Source organism: Palaemon carinicauda, chromosome 29 (assembly GCF_036898095.1).
Source record: "Palaemon carinicauda isolate YSFRI2023 chromosome 29, ASM3689809v2, whole genome shotgun sequence".
NCBI lineage: Eukaryota > Metazoa > Arthropoda > Malacostraca > Decapoda > Palaemonidae > Palaemon > Palaemon carinicauda.
In genome coordinates this window covers 89,282,420-89,290,156 of record NC_090753.1, presented here as the reverse complement: position 1 = coordinate 89,290,156, position 7,737 = coordinate 89,282,420, and positions in this window count along the sequence as shown.

Genomic DNA, 7,737 nt, shown 5'->3' with positions numbered 1-7,737 from the left:
TTACGTCTCGAGTATCAGTAGTAGCCACGAGTGAGATTAGCTGTGGAACGGCTCCCAGCTATTCTCAGCCCTTACACACCGAAGCATTAACTCTGTTCGGGGTGGAGATAGCTATGTGGCACGTTCAGACATGCGTGTCCCCTGTTGTATTACGATGTCTTAAAGGGAAACCTTTGAGATACTCGCTCCAGAAGTTAGAATTCTGTGATAACCTGTGGTTAAATTCTCTGGGAATATCTTAGTAGTCTTATACCCAAGGAAGCTACCAAACAGGAACCTTCCATCAGGACGCCATGGCTATCTCACCCAAAAATAGATTTTTCGCTTCGCTCAAAATCCGTTATTTGAACTAGTGTTTAGTCTCTTTCCCAGCCACTGAATTCTTTATCTTTATATATGTTTTCTGTTTTTGCTAGTATTAATGAGCTGCATTATACGACTGTTTTCGCAATTACAGACAGTCCCCAGCTTACGAACACAATAGGGACCGAGAGTCTGTTCGTAAGTCGTATTGTTCGTAAGTCGTTAGTGCTAAATTTTGGTCTGGAGTAAGCGTAACCTAACTCAGATGTCTACGATTTTCAGCAGTAGAAGTCAACAAATAGCCCCATTTCATATAAAATAGGTTGTTACAAATATTTTACTTTATCATATTACAGTAGTCTGTATAATACTGTAAAGTGTTACAGTGTTGCGTCCGAGGGTTCGTCTGTTCGTGCCTGTCGTTCACCTAGTCCGGGACCTCTTGCAAGCTCCCAAGCCCAGGGGAGAAGTAATGTCGAACGACTTATGGGTTCGTCAGGCCTTGATCAACGAACAGACGTTTCCCTCCGTGGTTTCGGGCGTATCTACCCAAGATCGCCCCACCCACACAAAGACGAGAGAGCCCATTTACTTCTCGTCTGCGGAAGAGGTTTCTCGTAAGAAACCATGGACCAAGGTCTCGCAGCTTATTAAGTGCAAGTCGGTCCCTTCCGCGCAAGTCCAACGGCCCAGTTGTAGCCACTGGGTCAGTTCGGATTCGCTGCAGTCTTCCGACGACTGCTCACCTCCTAAGAGAGGCAAAGCGGTACCGCAACAGGCAGTAACACCGTCTGTTGCCGCACCTGCTGCTGTAGACCCTAAGTGGTCTTTGCTACAGTCTTTGCAGACACAGTTAGCATCTTTTATGCAGGAGTATCGTGCGGAGAAGTTTGACGCTGCACCCGTTAGCCTACAACCAACCACGGTTGTGCGTACAGTAGACACTGACGCTACCTGCTCCCGCACTCCGGCTGTGAGAGTTCCACCACCCATGCGTAGTGTACCCTGCCAGCCGCACGTTGACGTTCACAGACGCACGGGACCCTCCGTTGACGTTCGCGAGTTACAACAACAACCTAAGTTGTTTTGTTTTGACGCGGTGCGTCAACCTCCGCATTCTAGAGTTGTTTTGACTGCTCAGTATAGACAGTCAAAGCAGTCTCGAGTGAACACTGTATGTCCTCACGCACCTGTTGTGTTTGACAGTTCAGTTGTTGACAGTTCACAGACTGTCAAGCAGTTACATGACGTTGCCTTCTGGTCTGCTACTAATGCACCAGTGCTGTATGTCCTCACGCACCTGTTGTGGTTGACAGTTCAGTTTTTGACAGTTCACAGACTGTCAAGCAGTTACATAACGTTGCCTTCGGGTCTGCTGCTAATGCACCAGTGAGACCCTCACTGAGATAACCTAGCTTTTCTCGGACAAGGTTCCTGTAGATGAGAAAGTGCTGTTCTCCCTCCTACTGATATTCCTTTGAGGACTCTGTCATTTGGAGAGGAGCCTTAAGCTGCTTAGCCTCCTATGGACTTTAATTAAATCATGATGATTTTTTAAGGATCTTCGTCCGGATCTTGTAACTGCTGCTCCTCGTTCGCCTAACGTCAGAGCTTACACTAGGCCTAGCTACTTCGAAGCCGTTGTTGTTAAGCTAGTGCTCTCTCGCTCTCCTAGAGAGCGTTACGTTGGCTAGGCGACTGGTTTTTGCACCAGGAGGAGTTTTAGGGATACAGCCTTTGTTTTCCCTTCTTTTAAACTGGCTTATAGAGCGAGAGTCTGATAGGACACGAGAGAAGTTCTCGGCTTGGGAGTTCATGCCTCTGCCCAGATAGACTTCTCAATTCTGGTAGACTCGCCCTGGCGCCTAGCCAGGAGACGCTCCAAGTTGTTTACAGGTCAACTTCTCAACTTTTGTCGAGCCTTTGAAGTTTTGCTGTACTATTATGTCACACATAACAAGGCTTCCAGGGATGGTAAATGGTTCCGCCTCAGTCGCTAACCCCGTCTGTTGCCACACCTGCTCCCGTAGACCCTAAATGGGCTTTGCTGCAAGACATGCAGTCCAAGCTTGTGTCCTTGATAGAGGACTTAAATACGGAGAAGAACCTTCTGGCCAACAACCTTCCAACCGGTTGGTTGTGCGCCCTGTTGACGCTGAGGTATCCTACTCGCGTCTGCCAGTTGAGGTGGTTCCTCCACCGATGCGACCCAGTGTGGGTTGCCAGTCGCACGTTGACGTTAAGCGACGCTCGGAGGTGGTTGTTGACGTTCAGTGTGTCACTAGGAAGACGTTCAACAACCAGTAGAGGTGACTTGTTGTGACGCAGTGCATCAACCTCAGCAACCCGGTAGGGTGTTGACTGCACAACCCAGACAGTCTAGACAGTTTCGGGTTGACGCTGTACTTCCTCGCGCACCCATGGTTGTTGACAGTTCACAGACTGTGCAGCAGTGCCATGATATTGCGTCCGGCTCCGTCACGCATCCACCAATGCGACCGGATTCAGCGAGTCAGACGTTGCCCACGCCGTTGCCGTTTCCTCATCAGTTTCGGATGAGGAACCCTCTGATGAGGACGTTGCTGAACAAGACGATCAACCCCCAGCCCTGCTATCCATCCAGAAGATGCTGAAGAAGGAACGCTGCCCAGTCAGGCTGTGGATGAGTCTGGTAGGGACACTGTCATCCGTGGATCAATTTGTGTCACTAGGAAGACTTCACCTCCGTCCTCTTCTATACCATCTAGCTTTTCACTGGAAAAAGGACAAGACGCTAGAAGCGGTCTCGATCCCGGTTTCCGGAAAGATAAAGTCTGGTCTGACTTGGTGAAAGGACTATATCAACCTTAGAGAGGGTCTTCCCCTGACTGTTCAGACTCCCAACCACGTTCTCTTCTCGGACGCATCGGACGTAGGCTGGGGTGCGACATTAGACGGTAGGGAATGCTCGGGATTATGGAACTCGAGTCAAAGGACATGCATTTCAACTGCAAGAAGCTACTGGCAGTACGTCTGACCTGGAAAAGCTTCAGGTCTCTCCTTCAAGGCAAAGTGGTGGAGGTGAACTCGGACAACACCACGGCTTTGGCGTACATCTCCAAGCAAGGAGGGACCTACTCTCTGACATGGTACGAGATCGCAAGGGACCTCCTCACCTGGTCAAAAGGTCTAGACATTTCACTAGTAACGAGGTTCATCCAAGGCAACTTGAATGTCATGGCAGATTGTCTCAGTCGGAAGGGACAAATAATTCCAACAGAATGGACCCTCCACAAGGATGTATGCAAGAGACTTTGGGCCACCTGGGGCCAGCCAACCATAGATCTCTTCGCAACCTCGATGACCAAGAGGCTCCCAATATTTTGCTCACCAATCCCGGACCCAGCAGCAGTTCATATAGATGCCTTTCTACTAGATTGGTCACATCTAGATCTATATGCATTCCCTCCGTTCAAGATTGTCAACAAGGTACTGCAGAAGTTCGCCTCTCACGAAGGGACAAGGTTGACGCTAGTTGCTTCCCTCTGGCCCGCGAGAGAATGGCTCACCGAGGTACTTCGATGGCTAGTAGACGTTCCCAGAACACTTCCCCTAAGGGTGGACCTTCTACGTCAGCCACGCGTAAAGAAGGTACACCAAGGCCTCCACGCTCTTCGTCTGACTGCCTTCAGACTATCGAAAGACTCTCGAGAGCTAGAGGCTTTTCGAAGGAGGCAACCAGAGCGATTGCTAGAGCAAGGAGAACATCCACCCTTAGAGTCTACCAATCGAAGTGGGAAATCTTCCGAAACTGGTGCAAGTCAGTATCCGTATCCTCGACCAGTACCTCTGTAACTCAAATAGCTGACTTTCTCTTATATCTGAGGAAAGAATGATCTCTTTCAGCTCCCACTATCAAGGGTTACAGAAGCATGTTGGCATCAGTCTTCCGTCACAGAGGCTTAGATCTTTCCAACAATAAAGATCTACAGGACCTCCTTAAGTCTTTTGAGACCACGAAGGAGCGTCGTTTGGTTACACCTGGTTGGAATTTAGACGTGGTACTAAGATTCCTTATGTCAGACAGGTTTGAACCGCTACAATCAGCCTCCCTGAAAGATCTCACCTTTAAGACTCTTTTCCTGATATGCTTAGCCACAGCTAAAAGAGTCAGTGAGATTCATACCTTCAGCAAGAACATCGGATTCTCATCCGAAACGGCTACATGTTCTACAACTTGGTTTCTAGCCAAACACGAGCTGCCTTCTCGGCCTTGACCAATATCGTTCGATATTCCAATCTTATCGTATGGTTGGAAATGAACTAGAAAGAGTCTTATGTCCTGTAAGAGCTCTTAAGTTCTATTTAAAAACCTTTACGAGGCCCGTCTGAAGCTTTATGGTGTTCAGTTAAGAATCCATCTTTGCCTATGTCAAAGAATGCTTTACCCTTTTTATCAGACTGTTAATACGAGAAGCTCATTCCCATCTGAATGAGGAAGACCAAGCTTTGCTGAAGGTAAGGACACACGAAGTTAGAGCTGTCGCAACTTCCGTGGCCTTTAAACATATTAGATCTCTGCAAAGTATATTCGACGCAACCTATTGGAAAAGCAAATCAGTGTTCGCGTCTTTTTATCTTAAGAATGTCCAGTCTCTTTACGAGAACTGCTACACTCTGGGACCATTCGTAGCAACGAGTGCAGTAGTGGGTGAGGGCTCAACCACTACAATTCCCTAATTCCATAACCTTTTTTAATCTTTCTCTTGAAATGTTTTATTATTGTTTTTGGGTTGTCCGGAAGGCTAAGAAGCCTTTCGCATCCTACTTGATTTGGCGGGTGGTCAAAGTCATTTCTTGAGAAGCGCCTAGATTAGAGGTTTTGATGAGGTCCTTTAGTATGGGTTGCAACCCTTCATACTTCAGCTCCTAGGAGTCGCTCAGCATCCTATGAGGATCGCGAGGCTCAGTAAGGAAGACGTACTTAAAAAGGCAGAGTAATTGTTCAAGTCGACTTCCTTACCAGGTACTTATTTATTTTATGTTTGTTATTTTGAATAACTGCTAAAATGAAATTCAAAATACTTAGCTCATAATAATGTCAACATGTAATGCTGGTCTCTACCTACCCCCCTGGGTGTGAATCAGCTATATGATCACCGGCTAAGTTTAATATTGAAAAATGTTATTTTCATTAGTAAAATAAATTTTTCAATATTAAACTTAGCCGGTGATCATATAGCTGTCAGCTCTGCTGCCCGACAGAAAAACCTAAGGACAAAATACGCCAGCGATCGCTATACAGGTGGGGGTGTACATCAACAGCGCCATCTGTCGAGCAGGTACTCAAGTACTCCATGTCAACACAGAACCAATTTTCTCTCTGTCGTGCCACTGGCAAGACCTACTAAATACGCTGTTACTAACTGGATTTGTTTTCACATCTATTTGGTGAAGTACACTATTCCAGTTTTGAGCTTTCGCTATGCAGGGGTTTTATCTTCATCTCAAAACTTGAACTCGTTTTGCATAGATTTAATTATGGTGACAAAGAGAGTATGGACTCTCTTTCACTTTTAAATGGCCGACTCTTCCCTTAGACGGAAGTGTGTTTAGGTTTTTAGTAATTTTACTTAACACGTTATAGATCTATATATTTTATATCTCTCCGCCTTTATTAGGCCTCTTCGATTAACTTTCCATTTATTATAAACATATATAATTAGATTTTTATGTTTTGTTTATATGCGACCTTTCCTGATAGTAGGCGGTCCTAACTTGGAACCGAAGTTAATCAACGTTGAGCCCGTTATATCGTATTTAGCCTTTAAAGAATTTAAAACTTTTTAAATTTAATGTTTTATGAAAGAATTTCTTTGATAGTCTCGTACTGTTTTCAAAGATGAACTAACGTTTAGTTTTTTAGACTACGCAGTTGTTGACGTTCAGGACGTTCAACATGCGCTCTATCGTTACGATAGAGAGAGAGTGTTTCACGGTTTCACTTTGCAGTAAGAGTAAATCGATTCTGACGTTTCGTTCATTCTTTCATAGCTTAAATGGTTTAAATTCTAAATTAAAGGAACTTTTTATTTGGAAAACCTTTCAGTTTTTTCCTTTAGCCAAATAACATGTTTTGACGATATATAATTAGGCTCTTCTCTCAGGTGCGAAATCAAGAGAGAAAGAGAGAGAGAGATAGAGACGGAGGGAGAGAGAGGAGGAAAAACGTTCCGTTCAAGCGGGTAACGTTGTTGTCGTGTTACTCTCCTCCCTAGTCGCTGTACGGGGAAGAAGGTAAAACGTTTCTAGGGTTTTATTCTTGTCCCCAGGCTATGTGCGGTGAGAGATTGTAAACGTAGTTTAATTGAACTAGTGTTTAGTCTCTTTCCCAGCCACTGAATTCTTTATCCTTATATGTTTTCTGTTTTTGCTAGTATTAATGAGCTGCATTATACGACTGTTTTCGCAATTACTACCTTTTAATGAAGGGTAGAATTGCGTGTTTCATGTAGAAATCAGTAAAAGTTTCGATTTCAGTGAAATAAGTGCAAAACAGAAAATCGAAGTGATAAAGTGATATGCGCAAAGTGTTACAGTGTTGCGTCCGAGGGTTCGTCTGTTCGTGCCTGTCGTTCACCTAGTCCGGGACCTCTTGCAAGCTCCCAAGCCCAGGGGAGAAGTAATGTCGAACGACTTATGGGTTCGTCAGGCCTTGATCAACGAACAGACGTTTCCCTCCGTGGTTTCGGGCGTATCTACCCAAGATCGCCCCACCCACACAAAGACGAGAGAGCCCATTTACTTCTCGTCTGCGGAAGAGGTTTCTCGTAAGAAACCATGGACCAAGGTCTCGCAGCTTATTAAGTGCAAGTCGGTCCCTTCCGCGCAAGTCCAACGGCCCAGTTGTAGCCACTGGGTCAGTTCGGACTCGCTGCAGTCTTCCGACGACTGCTCACCTCCTTAGAGAGGCAAAGCGGTACCGCAACAGGCAGTAACTCCGTCTGTTGCCGCACCAGCTGTTGTAGACCCTGAGTGGTCTTTGCTGCAGTCTATGCAGACTCAGTTAGCTGCTGTTATGCAGGAGTATCGTGCGGAGAAGGTTGACGCTGCACCCGTTAGCCTACAACCTACCACGGTTGTGCGCCCAGCAGACGCTGAGGCTGCCTGCTCCCACACTCCAGCTGTGAGAGCTCCTCCACCCATGCGCAGTCGACCCTGCCAGACGCATGCTGACGTTCACAGACGCACGGAACCCTCCGTTGATGTTCGTGTGCTACCACAACAACAGGAGGGTGGAGTTAAGCTGCCGTGTTTTGACGCGGTGCGTCAACCTCCGCATTCTAGAGTTGTTTTGACTGCTCAGTATAGACAGTCAAAGTAGTCTTGAGTGAACACTGTATGTCCTCACGCTCCCGTTGTGGTTGACAGTTCAGTTGTTGACAGTTCACAGTC